Source organism: Pipra filicauda, unplaced genomic scaffold (assembly GCF_003945595.2).
Source record: "Pipra filicauda isolate LSUMZ 115617 unplaced genomic scaffold, ASM394559v2 scaffold221_size1283894_pilon, whole genome shotgun sequence".
Lineage (NCBI taxonomy): Eukaryota > Metazoa > Chordata > Aves > Passeriformes > Pipridae > Pipra > Pipra filicauda.
The window spans coordinates 551,326-577,835 of NW_024104334.1; the positions used below are offsets into that span (position 1 = coordinate 551,326).

A 26,510-nucleotide genomic window follows, 5' to 3' on the forward strand; every position below is an offset into this window, starting at 1 on the left:
GTTGCTTCAGCTTTACAGGACACAACCCTCTTCAATTTGTTTCTTTTAAGAGCCAGACCAAATGCAGGATAGGGCTCTGCAGGGTCCTGAAAGACAATTTGTAGTGGCTTGAGGCATTCACAGTAGGTATGCATTTCAGTTGTTATGGAGTGAATTTCACCTAATACGGGTTCAAAAGCTGAAAAAATGTTACCTGTACCAGCTTTTCACCTTCCATCAAGTTCAGACTATAAGCCTCAACTTACTTAGCTTCAGATTCTTGTAAAATCTGAACCAGCACACAACCCCGTGCATCACCATTCTTTTACCTTTACATATATCTTTTACTTTTTGCCAGTTTGAGTCAGCTCTTCCTGGCTTTAGTTACCCATGATATAGCCATACGCTTCCACCCTTTTCAGCCTTCCATGCCTTTTCTTGTAGTGTTTATGTGCTTGTCCTGCCTGTCTCTGCGTCAATCATTTTCCATCTCATTTCACGTTATATACCAGTCTCCATCTCAAAGCCCATTTGTGTCTTGCCTCCATTCTCACTGTTATTTAGTACCTGATGCATTTTTGGTAGTCTCCTTTGGATTTCCAGCTGCAGAATATGCCACCTCCATGTATCTCTGGTTCTGCCAGCAGAAAAGCAGTTGCAGTGTAATCAGTTCTACGAGAATGTCTTGTTCCTACAAAGCAGACATTACTTGATTATGTTTTGCATTGATGTGTGCACTTTGGCTTTCTTTGTTGTCCACAGAAGCATTCTGAATCTGCCTGGGTAGTTATATAGAAGGGATGACATTCAGCTGCCATGAGATGTCTCTACGTGTAATCAGCACTTAGAAACTGTGTATCTGTGGGGGCAGAATACCACCTTTAGTTCGGTCTTGAGAGAGAAATGAAAATTGGTAGAATACTTGCCAAAGTTATATTTATCATGACCTCTGTCACTCTTTTCCCTCTTGGAAGATGCAATCAGATGTGTGACTTCCTACCTGCTGTGGTACTTCCCGAATGATATGGGGGGATTTAACCCAGTACTCAGTCATAGGGAAAATTAGTTTGAACCACTAAGACAATTTGAAGTAACGTCTTAGTTCTTTAGGGGTCTCCTATCTAGGGTATATCCTTCTATAACTGTATTTAGTTTGTGAGTATCTTTTAAAATTTACCAGTCAAGATGGTTTGGTAATTTAAGACTGTGTTGGAAAACAAATATCTCAATATCTTGTCAAATATCTCAACCATTTCCACTTAGAAAGCACACAAATTAACATTGTAATTTTTTTTCAACATTTTTAAGTGGTTTTGTTTACCTGCTGGGATGTAGTCCTGTATCTGATGCAATTGCTGTGGTTTTTTCTCACTAATATGTAGCAACATGTGTCTGTGTAAATTCTGTTGCACAGTGGATTCTCATCTCAGGTATCATCCTTGCAAACTGCAGTTGTCCCAAGTACTTTTCTCCTTGATGTTTTGATTGTTAGTTGTATAGCTAATGTCCATTTTAAAACAAAATTTGCACATGCTAACAGGTTCTCTCCCTGTACCAGTGCTCTGCACAGTAAGACATGCATCAGCTGCATGGATCAAAACAAAATCGGAACAGGAGAGTTTTCACAGCACACAAGGCAGCTGAAAATTGTTTTTCAAAACCACTATAAATTTTTTGTGGTGTACTTTACACCCTGTGAAGGGAAATCTTCATGCAGCAGTGCCCAGTACTGTAATGGGGACTCATTTAGTTTGTACTTTAACCATATAAAAAAGCCCTGATGTCTGCACGTTTTTCTGTGACTTTTGTCCACTTTGCTTCTTTAGCAATCAAGCTTTTTAGACCATGAATAATCTTGCAGGTAGGGCTGTACTTAGCCACCCACACCTCTTTCTCTGTGGGGAATGGCAGAATCTGATAGAAAGGTTTCTTGTACTGGAGTCAGCAACCAGAAGTTGGGCCTGCTTATATCCTCTACACTGGAAAATTCGGAAAAGAGTAGGTTTGACATTCCTGAGATTCAAAGGTAATATGCTTGAAGGCACACAGCAACCTAGTGGTAGGAAAATTCCCTCTCCAAATGTTTTACAGCTTTATTGTACCGTGTAGTAAAGAAGGAGAGGAGCACACAGACACAGCTTTTCCTTGATGAGTCATCTTATTTATTACAATTCTCCCTTTGATACAGTTATTTTCAAAGAGGCTTAAAGCTCTTGTTTTCTTCAAAGTGGCACCATTTATTAGAAAATGGAAAGATCGTGTATTATCTTGTACATGTACATCTTACATGAAAGGTTGTGTAAGCTTCTCCTTCTTGCACATTGATAAATTCTTACTTACCTTGCTTTGGAGGCTTCTCAAAGGACAGATGCAGAGTTTGTAAGCATGAATGGGTGCTACTTTGGAGTCATGCTGAACTCTTTGTCCTTCATAATACTCTACCCTTTCAACAAGTGCTGTGGAAAATGTTGGCTGCCATCCTTTAAACAGCACAGTATTTGCATTTCCCTTGATCATCTGTCCCAGAGCAAAGTTCAGTAGGTTAAGGAAGTATTGTTTAAGTGCAATTGATCTAAAAATATATCAAAAGGAAGACTACTGTATATGAACAAATCATGGAGAGGCTTTATATAGGCTTGTTGATATCTGTAAATACATAAAACAAGGAAGCAGCAGCTTATGACATGGTTATTTGTGGAAAAGTGGAAGGTCTGACTGTTATTGTTATACCATGCAGAGAGCCAAGCAGTTGCTCCTGAAGAAATTGTGAATGGCAGTAAGAACCCCCAAGTTGGAAAATTAGAACTATTTCCATAGGGTTATGAACTCTTTGCTCCAGGTCTTGCCTCTGCAAATCAATGATAAGTCACATATTAATGTCAACGGGATCAGGCATTAGTGAAGTGGTGTCAGCTCACTTCTTCAGAAGAGAGAGAGAGAAAAATATATTTACAGTATCCACGTGGGGGGAAAAGCCAGAAGGAACTACTAAGTCAGACACTTACTTTGCTGACTGTATCATAGGTCATTATTACCCAGTTACCTCTGGATAGAGTACTTTATGTTCAGCTGCAGTAGTAAGCAGGCAAATACATGCTGAGCTACAACACTCAAAAAGGTATCCAGACTTGAAGACCTTAAGAACTAAAGATGCCATTGAGAATTCCCATGGTAATTTCAGCTATAAATAACTTGTTGTTTAATATGGCCTGTTTCTACATGAACTTTGTGTTTACACTAAATAACCATTAGGAACCAGTATTTTCTGTATTTTAAGTCAAGGTAGTTAATAATGTTAAAAAGTAAGTCTTTCCTTTGAACGTGTCACTGTAAGACATTTTCCTCATCAAATAATTTTGTTTGCCTTTTTTTTTTTAATTCTATTTTGAAATCATTCTTTCTAAAATGTGAAACTTGGTGTCGTGATTCACTGCATGTTTCACCAGTGAAAAAGCTGGGTTTGCTTTCCATCTATACATACAAGGAACAGATTAGGACTGGCTTTTTGGTGTGTGGTTTTGGTGTCTGGGGTTTTTTTTGCTACAATGTCAGCTGTTTGTCACCTGTAATTCTTGGTACTTTTCAGACCACGTGTTTTCCAGGGAGGAGACTTGGCTGGTAGTGGAGCTTTTAGTTCTAATCCCCGTACAGTTGGCTGTATTAAGACATGTTTAATTAGAACTGGCTGAGTTTATTAGGTGATTCAAATTGTTCTGCATTACTATCTTTACCTTTCATCCTCACAGTTTTATTGATCTCACAAATCTTATCATGAATGTATATGTTTATTTTCATATCGTGAAAGCCCAAAAGTTTGCTGCAAGTCTCCATTCATTATTACTTTGTTAGATCTTTCAGTTTTCAGTTCATTTAATAAATTTTATTGATAGTATTGTGCTAGTTTTCTTAAGAAGAACATCACACACTATTAAGTCCACTGCTCTCCACAAATATATTGCAAATATACAATTAATTTCATCATCCACATGTCTGTCTCATTAAACATTGCAATAACATTATTTACAAATCTGTTTGTCACAAAACTGGGTTCCCTGGTTTTATATTAATTATATTCCATCACTTTAATTATTTATTAAATTTATAACAACTTTATTACCTGGAAGCAAGGTCAGACTAACTGTCCATTAGCTCTCCTGGTCATCCTGCTGGCCTTTGTTATTATTGGCACAACATTAATGCTTTTCCAGTCAAATGGGATTTCCCTGGAATGCCTTAATTTATTAAAATAAACATGATTAGCTCTTAGGTCTTCCCAGTCTTAGTTCTTAGTTGTGAGGCAAATGAATTGGCTGATTTTAAAATGTTGATTTTTAGTGCATGTTCTATAACATCCTGCTTCGTTACCAAGGGACTGGAAAATAGTTCAACATCATCATGTGACATAAGAACAGCTGTCCAAATATGGAATCAAAATATTTCTAAAAATGTCTGTCTCTTCTGCATCACTATTAAAAGTTTTATCCTTTCCATCTGGCAATAGGTTTCTATAACTGCTGAGGATATTGCAGTCTTGATAAGTTTGGGGTTTTTTTTAAATTCTTCATGTTACATTGGTGCTGTCAGCTGTGGACTTTCTGCTGATGTTGCTAACTTATTTTATCAATATTTCTCCCTTTGTATCTCCTAAGTCATATGGATTATTACTGTTTATCTGCATTATTATATAGTACCTTTTTATTATGAACTTCTGTTTGCACTTGAATAGTTAAAGAAGACAGTATTTTTGGGCAAAATTATCGTTTCCTTGATTGTGGAATTACAAATTTGTGACCATCCTAAGTTTTCTTCTTGAAGAAAACTTCTCACTTATGACTTTTCTACATCAATTTCAATCATCATTTTAATTACTCTGCTAGGATTCTGAACTTGCAGGTTAGTGACAACTGTAGCACATATATCACGCTTATGGCTTTATGCAACAGTGTCTCATCTCATCTACTCATTATGCCCTCTTAGTGTGGTTTGTTGGGTTTTTAAATCAAGTAAATTCTTGCACAGAATTCACTAATAATGGCATAATTCTCTTGCATTGGGGATATTTTCATGTTCTCTGGCTTATTACCTCTTCCAATCTCAGTACATAAAGGACTGAAAAATCTCATGCTTTAACATTGTCTGCCATAGTAATTCAATTTTGTCAGAGGCTGAGTATGTACTGGATTTGCTTTCTTACCAATGTCCTCAGGTGTTGCTACTTTAACATCCTCCTGCCTACTCCAACTTGTCTCCAAATCAACAAGAGGTTAACACCTGCACTGTCTACTTTTTTAAGTTTAGAGGTTAACACTTGCACTGTCCACTTTTTTAAGTTTTTCTGAGAGGTTAGATTATCATGACAAATGTATTTTCATAAAAAGAAGTTAAAGAAGTCTTTCCAAGTCGTGCACTTGTATGTCTGTTATCCATCTAAACATGCTTACTCTGAGGATAATGTCATCTGTTCCAGAAGTGATGCTGCAAAAGGAAGATTTCAAATATATTTCATTACATTATGTATGTTCTCTATGCAAAATTTTCACCAGCATGCCTTCCACAGTGGTATACCATGAATATAGAATCTGTGATTCTACCAGCAGAAGCCAAAAGTAATTTTATTGGTTTTTATGATATTATACAGCAGACCCTCCTTTTAGTTTTGTGCACTTTGCCTCTGTGACTCAGACTCCTGCATATCTGGAGGATGTGTCAGCTTTTTATTCCAAACTAGTGTATGTTTTTCTCCTTTTAGAATAGCATGTAGTAAATTAAATGGGATGATATAAAGGGTGTTGAGGGATCTATAGCATCCAGCTGATTTGTAAGTGATGTTAAAGACTGCTCCTAGGAGTAGAGCACAGTGAATATTTTGCAGTGAGCATTCAAATTTGGTCAGCATTCTGAAACATTCAGAGATGATAAAAAAATGTGGCTTGGACATACCTCCTTGCTTCAGTATTTTAAATCAAATGCCTTCCAAGGGCAAGACCCTTAGCAGTGTTCTCTCCTCTGACTTCCTCTTTCCTTCCTGAAATATAATTGTCAATGTAGTTCTCCTGTCTCCTGCACTCCTAACAAGAACTGTTTCCTTAATACACATATATTGCAATTAAACCTTTTAAAAAATCATTTTATTAATAGTTATTTTAGTAATATTCCTGCTTAAACCTGCCAATTAGCTCAAACTATAGGGAAAACTAGAAGTAAATAATAATTTCTTGTGGTATGTTTTCCTGAGAACAGACTACTCATAGTATTGAGCAGAGGAAAGGACAGTTGATAAAATTCAACTGCATCTCTTCTTTCATGGGCTTTCAGTCTGGTTTATAACTGAGGAAGGAGAGAAACAATAACCAAGCGGAATTAGGATGTACAAAGAATTTTAAATGCAGGCTTTTATTTTCCTAATTCTTACCTTGACAGAGATTTAGAACTTAATGATGCCCGAGTGTCACACGTTTAACCTGTGGTCTTAATATGATTTCTCCGGATCACGTTGCTAAGGAAATCTTGAGGGTCTCGTGAATACATAAGAACACTGATTTCCTTCCTGAACAAAGGTCACAGAAGTACTTTCTGTGATAAACCAGTACAGCCCTACTGTAGTAGCCATGTTATGTTTGATACAATAAAAGCAGAAAAAGTACTAAGAAAGAGTCACAGTGGCTGAGCCACACAGTCTTTCTGAATCCAGACTTGTTTGGATGTTTTGAAAGAGAAAATGAAATTGTCACATGGTTGCTCATTACATAGTGACTGAATTGTTTGAAACTTGTGTGCTTTAGGAGTCTGCAGCTGGGAAATCCCCAGCATGTGACTGGTACAGCTGTGTTTGATGGTGTAGTTAAGCTTTACTGCAGACCTGAGTATTTCACCACATTGCATCTTATACCTGTGGGTGTCTGCCTGTTGCAGCATTCCATTAACTGCCAAACATTCCTGGACTTTCAGAATTTGCATCATCTTTTGAACATCTGAGCTGCTTGAACTGTGCTAATCTTTTGTTGATAAAGCAGTGGAAACAGAGTTCCAAATGAGGCAAAGGCAAATTTATCTTTAAGGGTGAATACAGTAGCTTTAAGTCATCTGCATTTTTGCCACACTGCCAAATGATATAAATCAACAGTTAAGAAAAGGGGAACTTCTGAACTTCTGCTTTTCTTCAAGCTATTTTTATGCTTATCCATTCCCATCTTGTTCCTGTGTTTCATCCTCCTGTGGCATCTTGTCAGCAGTTGAGATGGTGTGTTGTTTGGGATGGGAGCTCTTTGTTACTTATTGGTACAGTGCCAAGGGTAATGAGACCCAATTCCTTATGGGGTTTACAAGATTTTTTGTAATACAAATCTAATATCAACTAATGGTTTGTTGGTTGACTCATTTTGACCCACTGTGTTGTCTAATGTGTGGAAGTGTTGGGCACATGCTTCTAGCTACCTGGTTGGAAATTTGGATCATTAGCAACTGCAAAGCATCCCTGTGGTGACTTCACCTGATTGGTAGTCAGCCTTTTTCACAGTTCTTCCACTCCCTGGAAATTTTGTAACACACTGTGGACTCCACTGTCTCTCCCAGATATGAACTCATAGTGCAAGCAGCAAGCTCCATGACATTCCAGGAAACCACCTCATTACAAAGTCTTATATACTGTGAGAAGAATGCACCATTTTTCACTGTTTGCAAAGTATTTCCAGGATGGTATCCCTTGAAAATATATTTAGCCTTTGCTTCTCATATCTACCATATGTTTCTTTTACATGTATGATGTCCCGGTAGAATCCGGTGGGGCTCTCATCTTTCTCTTTTATCTCAACTCTGTGGATTGGGGTTTGGATTATAATGGTACCACTTTAATCTTTCTGCCAAAGCTTTGCATAACATTTAAAATACATTTTCGTCTTGGTGTGTATCACCTTGTGTTTCTAGAGACCAAGTAGGGCTTTTTCTATGATATTTAATGAATTATTTCAAAATGCCTAATACAGTGAGATGTTTCTAGTAGGTTCCTGAGAGGATTTTGGTTGTGTCTAATTTTATGCCTGCAATTATGTTGTGGCAAAAAGATCTGTGGTGCAATGCTGTAGCATGTTAACTTTACCTTGTCTAATTCTCAGTATAAGTTGTGTTTGTTGATAAAATTCAGTGTTTGTGCTCAGGGTTGCTTGTTATCAGCTTTACACTGTAAGGAGCAGAAAAGAAAGTTGTACAAATAAATGTCACATTTTTAAATACAGAACAAGATTATCTGCAGATTGGTATATTATTCATATGACATCGTTTCTTTTTTTATAATATTTTTCAGAGAATTATCCCTTTGCAAGGCCACTACATATTCTTTGCCTTTGCTCATTTCATAACAAAGAGCAACCTGTGCTTTAGTGGATCTGGTTAGTCTAAGGACGGCAAGAGATGACAGAAATGTTTAATAGACCACGTAGTAAGGACTGATTAGCACAATAGCAAAAAAATCATGAGATGTGCTATTATTATTCCCCCAGTTTGTTGGTTCCTGGTTTCTGTATGTTATATATATTTCTCTGTATTGTGTTTGAGGAAGTAGTCAGATGAAAGGTCACAACTGTTTTATGAAAGTGGGTGAATCATATACCGATTCACTGTGTACAGGCAGTGAATGCTCAGTGTATTTGTGACTGTGCATTCCTGTATTAGTTCGCCATCCATTCTGCTGTGGAAACCGACTTACAAGAGATGAATTGGGCTGCAAATCAGTTAAACAGAAACTGCAATAAAACTTGATGGGTGGACTTGTACTGGAAATTATATAGTTCGTTTAAACTGCACATTTAGTACAAATTTAGGCTGCCTTCCCCCCAAATCTTTGACGTGTAATTTAGATGAGCAGGTATTTGCTTGACAGAAGTAGGATGCAGGAGCATGACCATTGCTTTGGTCATGAGATGGAGAATGTACTCCCTTCAGACTTTTGTGATCATATGCAAATGTTGTAGCTTAAAGACATGTTGCCTCTCCAGATAGACATTAAAATACATAGAGCAATGTCGGGGTCAGGGACAGGGTCTCTGTGACAGCTCACGTGATCCAGAGCAGCAGTTTTGCTCTTGCTTTCCTGTCAGTGGCACTTTGGGAAAACTCCCACAGCCAAGGTTTGAGGAGGACAGAGAGGGAAAAATTACATGACACAGACAAAAATTTGAAGTAAAATAATCACCAAAGATTGTAATCAGGATGATAGAAGAGTCTGGGTTAGTTTTGTTTCCTTTTTCTTTAAGATTGTCCAGGAAAAAGTTGACACACTTTTAAATGCCACATCTGCTCAGTCACTTGGCTGACATGCCTAGGTCTAAGTTACATGTCAAATTATATATCGTAGTGGGATTTAGCCAGCCTCACGTGCTTCACCACAGTGGGGTAGGTCACCTGACACTATGAGGAACATAGAATCTTGTCTTTCTTCGTTTTTCCCCTCCAAAATAGACAATGTCATGCTTGTGGGAAGGTATCATGCTAGCAGTTTTGGGAAGTGATGCTTTTCCCCCGAACAGATACCACAGGTGTGGTTATGTGCGTTGATACCATACATATGGTTACCCAGCACCTTTTCCTTGTGCTGACGTGACAGCATCCTGATTCTCACATGGAAAAGCAACCTTTAGGGCTGAAAAAGCAGATCAGGTCAGCTCAGGCATTTAACCTGTTGTCACTACACCTTCTTGCCAAGACCAGCAAAACTTTAAAACTGGAGAATTTCCTATAATTTCAACCAGAGCAGACAAGAACCCATCTACTAGAGGTACTATATTCTACTTGAGGCAGTGACTGTACTTCTCATAAATCATGTAGTACAAAGCTTTAAAACTGGCTAATACAGCCACAGGTGCAGCTGTGATACGGGCAGGGGACTGCATGAGCATTAAGCAGTCACATGACTGGGTACTGCTCTATGGAGTGAGGTAAAAACAGTCCTGTTGAAAAGGCTGGAGAATCTACTGTAAAGTACTTGGAATCCCAGTCAGTATTTAGGATCCTATCTAGGAAAGTACTGCTGAACATCTGTATAGTACTCGGCAACTGAAGGCTAAGCAATTTCATTGACAGATTTCTGGACTGAGGCCTTGAGTTTCTTCTAATGACAAGTATAATTACAGCTTGTCTGCTCTGACCTTTACTTGGCTTAATGTAGGCATCCAGGCTTGCAAGTTGTACAGTGTACAAAGGGAGTTCAAGTTTGGTTTTCTCTTACTACACCTACAAGTGGAATGCCAGTCCGATGTGCTCAGAAATGAAAATAAACACTGAGCAGAGCAAGTAGAAGGACTGTTGGACAGAAGGGTTCAGTATAAGTTGGTCACCATAACTTCATTTGTATAATGCCATCCTGAAGATTTATTTTTTTAAGCAGAAGTAAGTCTAAAAAATTTATTTTTCAGCCTTTCCTCTTCAGATGATATAGGATTAATGTATGTGGTATTGAGCAAATTTTCTAAGTTTCACAGTGCACATCTTTGAAATTACCTTAAAATATATTTATTGACTACTGCTCCATTCTAGCAGCCACTGTGTTTTCTGCAGCTAAATGAAGGCTTTAAAACCTGATTTGCAATATGAATTGATGAAACTGGGAAGAGAGATAATGTCTCTGTAAAATATCTGTAACTACTTACCTTCAAATCTGCAGGCATTATGCAATATAGGATCATAAAAGTGGTTTTATCCCTTCTTGGTAGGCACAGAGCTTATCTCTTTTTGAAATCAAAATGTACAATATTCAAGGGGAAAAACTAGAACTACTGATTCCCCTTAAGTTTTTTTTACAATTATTTATATAAAATCTCCTTTTCTATGACCAGTTTAAGCTTGTAGATGCGTATGTGACTGTATCTAGGGGAAGATACAGCTGGGCTAAAGAGATATGTTTGTGTGTGCTTAAATATTCCATTTTTAACTAGTTAGGTATTTTCCTGAACTCAGGTGGTTTTACTGATGCCCTGTATTTGTTGTAATTTTATATTAAAGAAATGATACCGTGTTTTAGAAGATACTCAAGCGCGTCAGCAGTTCTGGGAAAAAAGTAAGCACGGGCTACTCAGATATTTGAACAAATTGTACTAATGGGCAATACTAAGTAATCGTGAGAGGGGGAAAGCACATATGCAGAAGAAAGAGCTGAGTTCAGGAACTAAAACAGAAAAACCACAGAGTGAGTAGGAAGCATATCTTGAGTAAGAGTAAAGCAAAGCTGAGCAAGAGCTCTCAGAACAGCATCATGCTTTACCAGCTGGGGGCACTTTCAGCTGTCGCATTTGTTTGATTCTTGCACAGCTGGAGAAGATCTGACCCTGTAAAAGGGCTTGTTAGTTTTATCTTGAAAGTATAGCCGATAAATAAATTGGGTGGAAAAGAAGAAAAACAAACAAAGAGTAAAGTAAGCTCTTGTTTCTGCCTTCTCTCTGTGGGAGGTTTCTAACTCTTCAGCGAGAGTGCAAGTACTCAAGTAGTTTGAGTACTTGTAGTTGGCACAGCTGAGAGGCTGAAACTGCGGTGTGGAAGCATAGCCTGGAAACAAGGTCAGGAGTCTCCTAAAAACAGTCTGGCGTTGATGAAAGTTTCTATGCTCCCAGCAGCAGAGCTACAGCCTGAAGAGTCCCACTTCTTCCCTGGCTCCTCCTGTTCCTCTGCTGTGGCAAAAGCTGATCCAGCAGCCTTTGCAAGTATGCTGTGAGTGATGGGGTGAAAAGCCCAGTGAGCCAGGTGGAAGTGGACAGCAGCATGAGAGGATGGTGGAATGCCTTGAAATGAAAAATTAATGCTAGTTATTAAAACTAGCAGTTAAAACGAATTATTGTTTGTGAACTTAGGAATAATTAAACCAACACTATTTTGTAGTTAAATTCTATACTAGGATCTCCTAACTGGAAAAACCTACCTGAATTTTGGCCAGGTGATCAGGTTAAAATGTTAAGAGCCGAATAGTTTGACTGGTGCCAAAGTTAAATGTGCTTCAACAGTGATTAATGGTCATGCTCAGCCTCCACCAAGGCTGTGGTTTCATAAACCCAGTAGTGTCATCTGTTTGTCATTCATTCTTGGTTACTGCCCATCTTCACCCACATATTCACGTATGCCATCGTAACAGTCAGTGTGACTGCACAGTGAACAAGATGAGGAAATTGATTAATGTTTTTTAAAATCCTTTTGGGTTTTTTTTGGGGGGGGGAGGGAGGAAGGGGTAGGAGAGGGTTATTTTCCTCAATATGGTTCAATGTATGCCTGTACCAGCAGTTGTCCTGGCACAAGTAAGGTGGTGGGAGTAAACTGGAGGGAATAAGGTGTTAAGCCAGCACTGTTGCTGAGATGTTTGTGAAAATAAACCTTATTTTGGTGCAGAGGAGCAGGAAAGAGGGCGTAACTAAATCTTTTGGGAATTTCTGGGTTATATGTCGTTATTTTGCTCAGAACAGAGGTCTATATCTGAGTACCTGTGGATCCCCATTCAGATCCCTCCTTTCTGTAGCAGGTTGAATAGGAATCTCATTGCTTCTAAGCACTGGAAGAACATGCTGTGCTAGAATGGAATGGACATAAGTTTATTCACTGGTAGAAAGAAAATAACCCCTAACCAACCTGAAATTTTTTGTATGATACTGTTGATCTTTGATGCAGTCATCTCATTGTCCTTTTCTCCATTGTGCCCTGGGCCCTGCTGCCACAGGAGGTGTTGAAGCTTGCAGCATGTTGAAGTCAGTGACTTGATTCCTAAATGGGATCAGAATTGTGTTGTAGGACACAACGAGAAGACGATGATATTAAAGAATAAAGAACTGTAATTACCTCTGATATTTTCTTTATTAATTTTATTATATGAACTCATTGATCCCTTCAGTTCTGTGCATAGTCTGTTAAGTGGTCAATTGCTAGAAGCCTTTTTCCAGATTTTACTCAGTTCTCAGGTAGACAATTTTTCCATCAAAGCTGATACCGTTTTGCCTGAGAAGGGGACTAGTAAAAAGGAGAGGGCATTTCAGAGTTTGTGCCATGTAGCAACTTTAAGTCTTTAAGACTTCTCTGTAACCCCCGACCTGATAGAGAAGCAAAGACACCCCATCAGCTCTGCCTGGCACTGACAAGCGTGCTCACACCCAAGGTTCTCTTTGCTGTGGCTGTATGTAGGTGCTCCTATCTATGTCCCAGTAAATCATTAATGTGACGTTCTTTTCTCCTCCTCACTTGACTACACGAAGCCTTCTAACTTCAGGTTGTCAGGTTCCTAAACTGTGTTGAATCCAAGAGTCTTCCCGGCCCGATGCAGCGTTTCCAGGAGATTACGTTATACTGCTCTCTAGTGGTAAAATATTCTGCTCTCAGCCCTCCAAGGCAGGCACTGCCTTTGTTCTGCTCACACCTTAATAATGTTCTTGAAGGGCAGTAATGCTGTTCTGGCTTTGCAAAGGTTGTAACGATGTACAGGTGAAAATTCCACGAGTTACCCTGTTGATAACTAACTCTTCTAATAGAAGAAAATTCACATGCTTTTTTCTGCACTCCTCCAAAGGGATAAGTGTAGAAATAAAGACGTTCATAAGAAACAAGTATCGTCTCCAGCCAGTGTCACTTTTTCCCCCAGTGAAGTAGTAATCTGAGGGACTTTAGATCTCCAGAGTACAGCAATTACGTAAGACTTAATGATTTTCATTAGTACAGATAAATGAAAAGGTGTTTCTGTTTTTGTCTCTCTGTTTTCACAGGCCACTCTTCAGGACTTGGCAGATAGACAAATCCTCAACAGAGGTCATTTGAGTGCAACAACTGGATAGTGAATGTAACATTGATCAAAGTTAATTTGAGGTGTGGCAGATGTATGTGCAGTGGGCTGTAGCTCACTGTGTTACAAAGTATTGCTCCAAAGGCATCCATGAAGGATTTGCTGTGGAGGAAATAGCAGGAATGCAAGTTCTGTGATTCGTCAGACAAACCACATTATTCTGTGCCTGTGTCCTGTAGTAAATAGCTGTTTGCATGGGTGGCTTGCTTTGTATGTAATAGCTCTCTGACATACAGGGTTTTAAGATATCAAAGTGTTGCTTAGACTTTAGTACACGTATGGTTCACCACCTGTGTGGTTGTGATGACCCACCCTTAAGGGGAAGGAAGCACCTAAGATTCACAAATGCTTGTGGTCGAAAGGAACAGCAAAAGTCAGAGGGTTCACAAACAATCAGAAAGTTTTATTAGCAAATTACACACTTGGCATGGAAATTGGTATGTTATTCTTCTCTGACCTAGTATATAGGCACATGGCAGTGGGTTTTGGATAAAGGGGTAGGGTGAAAGGGAAGAGAGAAAGGAAGAGTTGAACTAAAGAGGGAAAGAGAAAGAGATCACCAGTCCTGGTTCTAGTGTTGATCCAGCTGATGGGATATCAATCCTGGTTTCAGCGTTGGTCCAGCCGATGGGATGTCCTGGGGAGTGCAGTCCAGGCTTGGTGGGGGCATCTTTTTATGGACAGGTTTCTCCACCCCACGGACATGTTTCTCACTTTCTATGCAAATTAGTTATCATGTGCAGTCCGTTCTTTCAGGCCTTTCTGGAAATGGGTTGGAGGGCTTTGGGGGTCTGTAGTGGTCTTAATCTCCCACTATAGTCCTCACCTACTTCTTGGCCTCATTGCTGCACTTGTGCTGTACTGTGTTGTACTTACCTTCAGGAACTACAACAAAAGTGTTTGTCCCAGAAAAGTACTGCCCTATCTCCGTGTGATCCCCCTTCTCTAGCCCCATCTTGTTAATACCAACAGTCCTTGGTTATTACCAACAATTCTTGTCTGTTATTGCCAACAGTCCTTGGTTGGCTCCACATCCATCCAGGTAGCATGACATGCACATCTTCTGGGATTCTGCAGTGGTCCACCGCCACTTGAGTTATCCCTCCCCAGACTGGCCAAGGAAGTGAGGCTTGCTGACAACTGACTTGCTGCTGAGGCTTGAGATGAAGCTGTTCGTCACAGGTTGGAGCCGTGGATATCCACCTGCATAAGTGAATTGTGGATAATGTTCACCAACAGCTGTTATTGTTTGATCACTTACAAACACAGGACTCAATATTGAAACAAAACAGCCCTCCTGTACATGGTCAGCAGGGGAAATATAAGCTCCTCACTTAGGTATTCCCAGTTGCCTGGGGGAGGGGGATTTGCTGACTGGGATGTGCCACATGAATACTCAGACACATCCCTAAGGTGAGACAACATGAACAACTCGGCCTTACAGCAAGGCCAAGGTACATCCTCTTTTAAAAGAGATTTCAAATTGAAAAATAGGTCTACTGCATTTCTACATTCATTACTTCTTTTTTTTATTATTATTGGGAGGAGGGCAAGTGTTTATTTGGCAGCACAGTTAAAAAACCCTGGCAAGAAAGTGCACAGTAGAGTGCAATATTTCATCAGAGTGCACAGTACAAGACTTGAGCCTTCTGGTTTTTTTCTGTGTTTTGTTTTTTTCAGTTGGTTGGTTGGGTTGGGTTTTTTGTTGTTGTCTTTTTGTTTGTTTGGGTGTGTGTGTGTGTTTTTTTTAATAAGGAATAACTGTATTGCAGCTTGATATGTTGTTTGGCTTATGTGTGATGGCTTTTCCATACATATGTGTTTTAAAAAGGGAACCAAATTCCTTTTCATACTGCGTATGTCAGTTTTTTCCTAAGTAGCATATCCTGCTAATTTTGGTTCATCACATTACCTGATTTTACCCCACTGAATGCATAGAGTTTTCTCTTTAGAAGCTGGGAAATTCATCCCTTAACTGTATTCCTAACACCTAATCCTGCACTGCTGTAAGTGAAGTCAGCAATTGCCTGCCTTCAATTCTTCACTAAATATGGAAGATTTAACCCATTCCCTACTCTCTTAACAGAACTTTTCATTTAGATCTTTTAAGTTTGTAAGGGTCAAGTCCTTTAAAAATTAATTACTTATCATGTAGCAGTGACAAAGTCGATTTTTTTCAATTAAATTACTTCTAAATTAATATTGCTAATATTTTGTAAAAAATTATCCTTATGTTTCCCTTATATTTCCCCATCCTGTCTTCAGATTTTTAAGTTTATAAGCCCTTTTTTGCTGATTTACATTCCCAAATAAGCTGTCTTTTTATATACAAGAAATAATTTTTTTTATATGTGACATTAAAAACATGGAATTTTCTTATAACAAATACTGTAGATACTACTAATTTATCTTAGTAGATTTAACAAACTGTTTCTCTTTGCTCTTACATGAAGATCAAACCGCTTATACTAGGATTTACAACTCATTTTCAGGAATTTTCTATCAGTATTGACTGAGAACTCTATTTACTATGCAGATAAAAATAAGTAGTACAAATAGACTTAAGGTTAAAGAAAATATTTGAACAGAAGATAGTACATGTGAAAAGTACATGTTGGAGTGGCAAAGGATTGGAATGAGACTCTGGGTTGACCCAGACCAGTATAGCCTCATGGAAGTTAATAGACCTATCCCAATTTATCTGTGGAGTTCAGAAACAAAATAATGAAATTAAGCTTCAGAGAAAAAGGGAGAACTGCGGATGGGACTTGGAGTATGCAGTGAGGAAGTCTGTAGGTTGCAGGAAGAATACACAGGAGAGATGACAGTAGTGCTTCAGCCACTGGAATATTTTTTTCTCTGGTTCTGGGAGTTGGCTAATAAATGAGGTTTTTATATGTGAAGGGTCGTGGACTAGTAAAGAAGGTAGTTTAGTTTGTCTCTAGTCATGTTTAAAAATAGACTTAAATGGTGCAGCCGCTGGATGTCTCTCTTGTTCCACTTTCCTGAACAAGGACCGTCCTTTCAGAGTGAACAACCTACATCACTGAAAGATAAATGGGTCAGTGTGGAAAGCCAGCTGTTCACTGCTGCCCAACTGACTGCAATGATATGACACACCAGTCCAACTCTCAATGTGAGAGACTATGAGATATAAGCAAGATTAACAGATAAGAAATGCATTTTTCTTCCTTTACAAGGGCACTTTTTACCAGCCCATTCTTCCCAGTTGGGCTCTGTATCACTGTACTAAACCTGCTGCCAATAACTGAGTATTATTTGACAAAATAAGTAAAAATCAGTACTGCCTTTCTCAATAGTTACAATACGTAAGCAAATACTTTGTTAGGCTGGGTAGTGAAAATGCACCAGGTACACTTCCTTTTTTCCTGACAGGGGTTTCTGGCTCAGGTCAGTTGAAGTAACTTCAGATAAACAAGAACTAGATTTCCCTTTTCTGGAAAAGTCTGCACCCGCTATTTAATTCTCTGTTCTGAAACAGAATTGAGAGAGACATACATTTGAAACTTCCCATGAAATCCTATTCTGGAAAAATAGACATTAAGAGAGACTTTTGGTTACCTGTGTGAGTTGAGAGTACAGGAGCAGGCCTTTGTTTTGCTCAGCTGCTGCATTGCTTAAGCAATGGAAACCTTTCGCTATGCACATTATCAGCTTGTGTTTGTTTGAGGCATCAAAAATAAATTAACGCAGGAAAATGCTTAAAAAATCCTTTTGAGATTAAAAACTTCAAGGTCTCTGACTTGCATAGAATCAAAGAATTTTGTACTCCTTCATAGGACACAGCTTTCCATGATGTGAAATACAGGGGAGAACAGAGTAATGCCCCAGGCAGTGATTTCAGAAGAACCTGTGAAGGTGAGTGTTGAGAATTTTGTGTTTCAGTGATTTTGCTTGGCTAATACAGGAATTTGGGGTTAGGGAGGAATGTAATAGAGATCTTTAGGTTTCAAGGTAATGTGATGACTAGATAATTGTTTCCATTCTTCAATTCTCCACACTATTTTCAGAAAGTTTCATCTGTATATTGTGAAATAGTATGTTTCCTTATATTCATATTATGTGTTTAATTCTTTAAGTTAAAAAACAACTTAGATTACAAATTCTGAATCCTAAAAGTCTGATATGTCTCAGAATTCTGATGGATATTTTTTCCTGTCTATTTTTCCTCAGTACATATGAAAGAAGTTACATAACTTTTTACTTTAGTTGTTGGCCAATATTTGAGCTCCTCTAGTTTATTTATGTCAAAGATGTTTATATGAAGTGATATATCTTTGTGTACATTCTTTGTAATCAAAGTAGGATTAAACTGAGGTCCTGTTTTCCTGAATGTAGCAGGAAAAAAGACAATAGGAAACAGCTCCTTTGGCAGTAGCCCAAGCCTCTCTTTTCAGTCAGGGCTGCACTCAGAAAACTCTTGCTCCCTTTTTTCTCTCTTTGTGGGAATTCAGGATCATTTTCTACAAAGTGCTTCACTGATTTGGGGTGTTTTCTTCCCTGCATATGTAACATTTCTGACTGGGCCACACCATTTTGCTAAAACTATATGCACATACTTTTGTGTTTGCATCCACATGGCTCAGATTTATTTTTTTTTAATTTACCTGTCTTGTGGCTGGTGCTTGGGAGATAAATATGTATTTGTCTGCATCCTCTGTTTGCCACAGCTATATTTCAAAACCATTTTTTTTCTCTAGGACTACAAACCAGCTTCATTTCACTCTGTTTCCTGTCGGTTTTCTCTGAGGCTGTCCAGGAAAACAGGCAGGGAACATGTGCCTCCCACTTCTTTGTAAAGGGCGGGTTTAGGAACCAACCTATTACTGTATTTTGAAATGTGCTGTTGTCAGTTCTTTTGAGCTCCACTTCCTTTTAGAAGACCTAAATGGCATTTGGTTTTTCAAGAACTTTTGGTCTTTCTTATCTCAGACAGTGAAATTTAAAGAATATCAGAAGTGTTATTTAACAGTCTAAACTAAGCCTTAAACAGGGGAGGTACTCATTGCCATGTTCTTAAAGTCTAGGGCAGACAAATCTGCATTTTGCTATACTGAATATTTAAAGGCCTTTACTCCTTCTGGGTTTTAGCTTTTCTAGGTTAGTATTAAGAAAGATCTTTGCCTAATCCTGATTATATATAAAAACAATAATCAGAAGTGGTTACTTAGTGCAAAAGCCAGATTGCAGGGTTGTTATCTTAGACTGGCAGTGAAACCCCTGGAGAGTTATTTCATTATGTAAATTAGCGTGCAATTAGAAAACAAGGTTTAATTTGAATTTTTGGGGGGATTTTGGTTTTCTCCCCAGCAAAATCAAGAATAAACATCATCAAAACATATAGTTTGTTTCTATAGCTTTTAGCTAGATTTAGCAATTGCTTCAGAGTTCATCATTAGTTATCCTATAGCGTATCTTGCAACAACATTTGCCAAAACTTTCAGTAGTGTGGATGCCTTAAAATTCTTCAAAAGGAGACATGAAGTGAAAGGGATAATAATATACATGTGCAATGCAGCAGCAGAGCTCTGAAATTCCAGTGTGTTTCTAGCCAAAAGCAAACACCCATTTAATTTTAGAATTCTGGAAGAAAAGTTGAACTATAATGATGTTAATAATTAGAGAGGTCCTTTTTTGGTGCTTAATCTAAATAACATAAAATACATAGGCTTTTGAGCACCACAGAAAACATTAAAGCTGATAGTGTAGGAAGTTATTGTGGTCCAGGGAAAGGAGGAAGGACTAGATTCTAAAATAGTGAAAATCAGCCTGGGTCAGTTGTAGCTCTGTATTTCTCTGATGTACACTGGTTGAAAATTGGTTTATGATTTCAAGTTGCATAGAAACAAAGCAAACAAAAGAAAAACCTGCTATGAAAGCATCAATCTAGGAAAGCATTTGAGGAAGAAAAATACAGTGGAAACAGCACTCTTTCTAAATTAAATTTACTATTAAATTTAATAAAGTTTTCTAGTTGGGAGTTCCTGGAAAATGTGGACTGAAATGTGAAGCAAACTTTGATTGCTCTTTTAGCTGCCTTGATGGTATATTTACAAGAATTAAATTTCTTCATTTCTTTTTTTTATTACTTCTAAAGAAGCTTTCTAGAGAAAAATACCCATGCTTCATAACCACCTGAAGGAGCATTTGCTTGTTTCCAAAGGAACAGCTTAAGAGTTTTATAAATATCAAAGTTAATAGGCTCCTAAAATCAAGGAAAATTGCCTGTAGGTGATTTCTACTTTTACAGAAAGAGCTACTCTCTGAACTGAAATTTTCTTTAAACTTTCTCTGCAGGCCTGTTGCCTATTACTGCATACTTTGCTGTCCTGTTCCTACTTCCTTTAGCTGTTTTAAATCAACAGTGGGTAAAGCAATATTTACATGAAATGTACTTGAGGGTAAAACATGATCTCACAAATTATAGAAAATAAACAATATTAAGTGTAGCTTGTGGCTATAGGGAGATCAGAAACAGTCTAATGGGAACACGCTGTTTTTTTGAAAATGCAACAGTTATGCCACGTTGTCATAAAGCCATAGTTATGGCTGGATTTGAAGAAGAGAAAACCTTCCAAAAAGTGGCTTCCAGAAAGAAATCTGAGAAAAAATATTTTTTTTCTTGTATTGAGTTGCTATTTGGTATGCAGTAGGACCTGCTTATCCTTTATTTTTGCTGATTCCCCCCCCTCCTTGATTTTAGTTTTAATAGTGTTAAGGCACCTAACAATATTGATAAACAGCTCTTACTAAAAATATAAAATAATTATTTTCTGCATAAACATGATAATATTTATATGCCTCATAATGGTCATACTTAGAACAAGAGCTTTTTCCTCCCCTCAGAAGTGCAGGAAAACCTTGTCATTATTAGCCAGCTCACAGAATCGTGCTTATGAAAGGATATGGGCAATATGAAAAGACATGCTAGAAAATTGAGTCTTTCTGTGAGGATTTCTTAACAGACTTTGAGTCCTGGTGGACTTTCTCCTGCCAGAGCCTTAAATTAGTCTAAATGGAGTAGAGTTGATTTTACAGAAGGCAGCAGGAGGCTGAAACAGGACTGAGCAGTGCTGGTTTATAGCACAGGAAGAGTTTGGTGAAAGCTGCTGGAGCTTGTCCCATCAGGACTGAGCTGGTTCCACCCAGGAAGGGCAAGTGAACTGTGATTTAGTTCACAGTATTGCATCCCCATTTAGGATGCCCTTTAGATACAAACTAAGAGGCCCTTGCTCTATTCTTCCTTACTGTTCCAGGTTTTGGTAATTTCATTTTATGTGTAGACAGCTGTTTATCATGTTAGATATTTGTATTTCACATTCCTTAAATCACCTAAATTCTTTGTCGGTGGGGAAGAAACATTCATGAAGTTATTTATCCACTGTCATGTTTCAGAAGTCTGTTATCTGAAGTTTTACGTAGGAGCTTTTATAAAAAGCTTTATTTTTGAAAGGTAATCCTAGAAGTACATTGTTACTAATAACATCCCCGGGGAGACTGCTTCCCTCTGGAAAATGTGTGCCTCCTTAGCAAAGATGATGAGATGTTGTAGTCTTAAGAGTGAGCTCTTAATTCCCTCAGTTGCTGTTTTTTGACAAATCCATCCCTGATGCTCCATTGTGGGGTGTAGTGTACAATAAGGAAAAACATTTTTATTCCTTAAGGCAACAAGTAAGCCTCTTCCTCTTTCCATCCATTCAACTGCAGTTGAACAAAAAACATCACAGGAACTTAAAGGGAGAAATATAATTCAATGTGTATTTCTTCTAGTCACTATGTACAATATAAAATAATACTTAATTCCCAACAGTTCACTCTAAAACGTGTGTTTCTTCTTTCCCCACTTCACTAGTCTGAAATAATGAGGCAGGAGCCAACCATGCAGTTAGGCTGGCTCTGGTCTTCTCTTACTCTGCTGTGGCTGACAACATCAAAATTTGTACTACCTCTCTCTCGATGGGGGGGTCTTTTCAGTTTGCTCCACATTGGCAGGATGGGGGCCTACTGTATATTTTTTTCTTTCTGACTGGGGAAGCTGAAACTTAGCATCCTTTGGACTTCTCCACGTTTTGTGTAGTTGAATTGTCTAGAGTGTTAATCATCATTTGATTATTCTGACATTCTTGATGAAAAAATATATGCATTAAAATAACAATGTAATTACAGAATCCGCTTTTAGCATGAATATATTTCCTCTTAGTGACATTGAAATTATTTACTACTGAAATATTTGTATATTATTTTGACAGATATGCAGTGGGGTATGAGTAATTTTAAGGTGGCAGTTTACTCCATACAGCTTAAAAGCAAGGATTTTCCCCCTCCCCTTTTTCCCCCATCACATTTTATTATTAATGGGCACATTTGAATTGTCAGCTTTCCCAAAGCCTGGGTGTATGGGCTGGAATGATCAGATTAATTGCTTAACCATGTTGTCCCTAACTAGGAGTACTGAACACCCTCACGTTCTTGCTTTATCTTTTCCTTACAAGTTCTTCTGGGTTTTTTTTTATTCATCCTGTTAGTTTAAACATAAGGATTGCAAGCCAAAATAGCCTGTAATGTGGAAATGTAGGCTTCCAGGAGCTGTGTGGGCTAGGAATAAACTTTTGACCTTGTCTGGAGGCAGGATGCTAAGACAGCTCAGCTGGCAGGTTAATGGTGATTGTCATGAATATTAAATGATAGAACCAAAACAAAACTCCCAGAGAGACACTTATGCACGAATCTTACATAGCAACACAACCAGCTCAGACAGCTGGCTCTCTGTAGGCTTTCTTAAAAGAAAACAGTGCTGAGGCACATTGGGATGATTTTTATAAACCGGAAAGCCAATTGGTGATGCACTGTTTGAAAGTTAGAGGCCTTAATGATTTATAGCTTGAGGCAGAAATCTGTTTTCTGAAGTAGATAAGTAACAGGTAAATTATGTCTATGCTGTTCTCCCTTGTATTAAGTGTTTCAGAACATTTTTGAGTTTTGTGCAGGCTGAAAATGTGTGAACAAATGTGTATACTGTTAAAGTTCAGTCTGTCTGGTGTGCAGGTATAGTCCCACTTTTTCCTCTGAAGTTACTCTAATCCTCTTTTTGTTTTGCTTTGGGTTTTTTGGTTTGTTTTGTTTTTTCTCTGAAAAGACCACATTGCAGGGCACAGAATAATGAACTACATTTGGGTTTGTTTCTGTTTTGTGATTTGTCCCAGACAGCATTAGAACTTGCTATTCACTGAGTTCTTCCTTTGGCTCCAGTGGTGTAAATCTATCTCCTGGTACATGCAAAAATTGCTCCAGCACATGCAAAAAAGTTAAGATTCAGGAAACTTGGATTTATTTGAAGTAACACCAACATAGATCTGGGATGATTCCATTAGCAGCACTGCAGTCATGCTCTGTTTCTAAAAGGATATCTAAAAGTGAGACATTCTCTACAGCCTAAAGAATAATCTTTGTTACACTGTAAGTTGGGGGTCAGATTCTTGCCCTTACCTTCCTTGATTTTCATGGTTATGTAAATCTGGGGCTCAATGATTTTCAGACTCCAAAAGGAATGACCTGAAATAACAGAGTAGGTTTTCTTAGATAACTGCATGTAGGCATGATCCATTTTGTGGTGTTATTTTGAGTATAAAATGATAAAGTAAATCTAAACTATTTTTAGGTACAATTAATCAGTCTAAATGAGTTGATGGAAAAATATATAAATGAAAGGACAGTCCAGTTAGAGGAAGTTATGGAGAGTAATGCTTTTATATAAACATTCTTTTATATAAACAATTCATTTGGCTTTCCAAAACCTGCCTGTAAATCAAGAAGTGCTTTCCAGTAGCTCATGGAGGCTTCTCCAGGCACGTGGTGCTAGCTGTCTTTGCTTTTAGTTCAGTTCCATTGAAAACAGAATATATCTATTAAAAATAGTATTTTAAAAGTATCTCTGTAAATAATTGATGCAGATATCCCAGGGATACCACATGACTACGAACAGTTGCGCAATTAGAAATACAAGTGGCCAGCAGGTTCCCAGCTGTGAAGAAAACACGTTCAGTGAGATAATTTTTCAGCTAGTATCAGGATAACCCCTGATTTATTTCTGTTGTTGTTAAATCAAACACCCTAGTGGAATGCAAGGGGTTTTTTTTTGGGTAACGTACACCAGATACATTTAAAAGACTTAGACTAACTTATATTTGTGTTTTTACAGTACCGTGAGGAATTTACACACACACCCTCTGACAGGTCTTGCAATAAAATGAGCTACAGTATTTTAGAATAATAGTTTGTGACTATTTTCCTATGTATTAAAGTTTCCCATACATACATATTACTTTGTGAAGCAGATGCAGCTAACGTAATTATTCAGATAATATCTTACTTTTTTTCAAGCTGAAAAGCTCCTTTAGGTACTTGGGGAAGTTCAGGTTAATACCTCTCAGTCTTCAAAGGCTACAAACAGGTGGTTTGGGATCAGAGGCTCATTGCTTACTTATTTGAAATATCTAATCTATTTTATCATAAACTAGCTGAGTCTTGTGGATGAAAAGCTTACCTCTAGCTTCCATCTGCACTTTCATTTTACACATTTTGAATGTATCATTAAAACTCTTCTACACAATGTCTTCAAGTGGCCAAGCCTGAAATACTGTTGGGGTCATCATGGCTTCTGCCAGCATGTGAACAAACAAACAATGGACATGTAGACAAATGCCAAGCAATGATAAACATGGATCAAATGGGTAAAACCCTACTCACTTCGGCTGAAAGATACCCCCTATCACAAAGTGATACCCCTATGGAGTGAGGAAAGTGAAGTTAGAACTTCATAAAGTAGCATTCTTGATATTATAGCCATCTTGAGTTCCCACCAGCCCAAATGTCCAACTGACATTACCTTCTTCAAATGGCTGAAAGTCCCAATAATGATAAAAGACAAAGGGAATTCAAGGTAAATGCCAGCTTATTTAACAGCCAGGAAACCTGTCATTAAGGATTGCAAAGCTGTAGTGAAGCTGAGTTGCACCTTCATTTCTGTGTCCCTGGTCACTTCTTCATTGGCAAAACTCCAGCCTTCTTTCTTAAATTGGAATGGGGATCATTTAAAGACAAAATGAGAAAAATTGGTAAGTTGTGGACTGAATAGCAGCAGTATGACTTACCATGAATCCAGGCACCTGCAAGGTATCAAAGCCAAAGGCATCAGTATTTTTGGAAAATGAGACTGAGGATGTCAAGCAAGGAGCCAGCACTCACAAACTGTTTAATTCATGCTGATTTCCCCAGAACTGTATCCAAGGAGGATGTCACACTTTCCTGTTCTCAAGTTCAACCTTATCTCTGAGTGCATCAGCAAGTTTCACCTCTTCTGAAACTGTACTCTCCTTAAGTTATTTATAATCTCCTGCTGCTTCTTATAAGTAGAGTTTCACTCACCTTGCTTCCCTCTGCCTCAGATTGTTATATTCCACTGATATGCTACTGCTTCACATACAAACCTTTCAGCAGCCTGTTTCCTTCCAGCTGCAAGACATGGTAAACTCAAAGGAGACCAGTCAGGGAAATAGGAAGGAATTTAGGGACAATATGTAATATTTAACATGTAGAATCATAGAGGCTCAGCCCATGTCAAACATCCCTGGTAAGCATGTGTTCTTAAAATCCTTTCAAGTTTACTAAAATTGCTATGTTGGTCTTTTGTGCATTAATGCTGAGAACTTTTCAGATATCTCTACAAACTCATTTCCGTCTACCATTTTTATTGTGTCGGGGGGCTATTTGTGATCTGTTTGCTTTAAGAAATACATGGAATACAACAAGTTCTAAAAGACTGTAAGATTGTTGCCTTTGTCTAAATTGTTAGATCACTCTGTTGTGTATCTCAAGTGAACATGTATTTCTCTCTGTAGCAAAAGAATACTTCACAAATGCCTTGAAAGGCCTACTGTCCTGTTCTTAAAAAGTATTGCAGAACTATTTTAAAGTACAGAGCATGGTTAAACAATAAATAAGGAAAAAATCAGTTAAATCCTTGAGGCACTTCCAAGCATAATGTAGGACAGAGACATGTTACCTAATGTAATCTCAATTTAAACATGTAATCCCTTTGATTAACACCCTTGCCACAAATACACTTAGATCTGCTGCACAGTTTGGCAGTTCAGAATGAGCACTTTGCTTTTTTGCAAATATTTTTTGGCAAACACATTTTTGCAATATTTATTCTTATAAAAAAAGTTTCTAGGAGCTTTGCTCAAACATAAAAATTAATAAAGGGTTAAATGTAATTAAGAAGTCTGAGTGTACTTGGACTTTCTCTGTGATCATTAGCAAAACAGCACTGCAATGTAAAATTAAAGGCTATGTAGCCACAGCCTCCAACGAGACGAGTAACGTCCTAGGATACTCTTGATCTGCCACGGCTATTTTGAACCAGTTATCTGTTTAATCTATAAAGTTATCCTCCAAGCATTTAATTGCTTGGTAACTAAGCTCTGCATATGCAACACAAATGATTTTAGGATCTCTGCAAAGCTGCACAGGCACAAGGAAGTTTTCACTTCAGTCATCATCTAATTCTGTTCTGCCCAAACTGGCTGAAACAAATGCTACCTTTAAGGGATTTTTTTATCCAGAGATTTTGTTGTCTACAAAAGAAGGGTGCAAAGCTGTAAGTTTCAGCTCTAGATTCAGACATTTCTGTTTAGGCCTGTTTTGATTCAGT

The 26,510-nt window shown here is 38.1% G+C and overlaps 1 long non-coding RNA gene across 1 annotated transcript in view; it reads left to right on the forward strand.

The window, feature by feature from the left end:
* LOC113989302 overlaps positions 1-26,510 on the forward strand; it is a 54,992-nt gene that overhangs the window by 26,607 nt on the left and 1,875 nt on the right. The window contains exon 2 of the long non-coding RNA XR_003541196.2: positions 17,578-17,656. This is a non-coding gene — a long non-coding RNA (uncharacterized LOC113989302). The remainder of the gene's footprint in view (positions 1-17,577; positions 17,657-26,510) is intronic.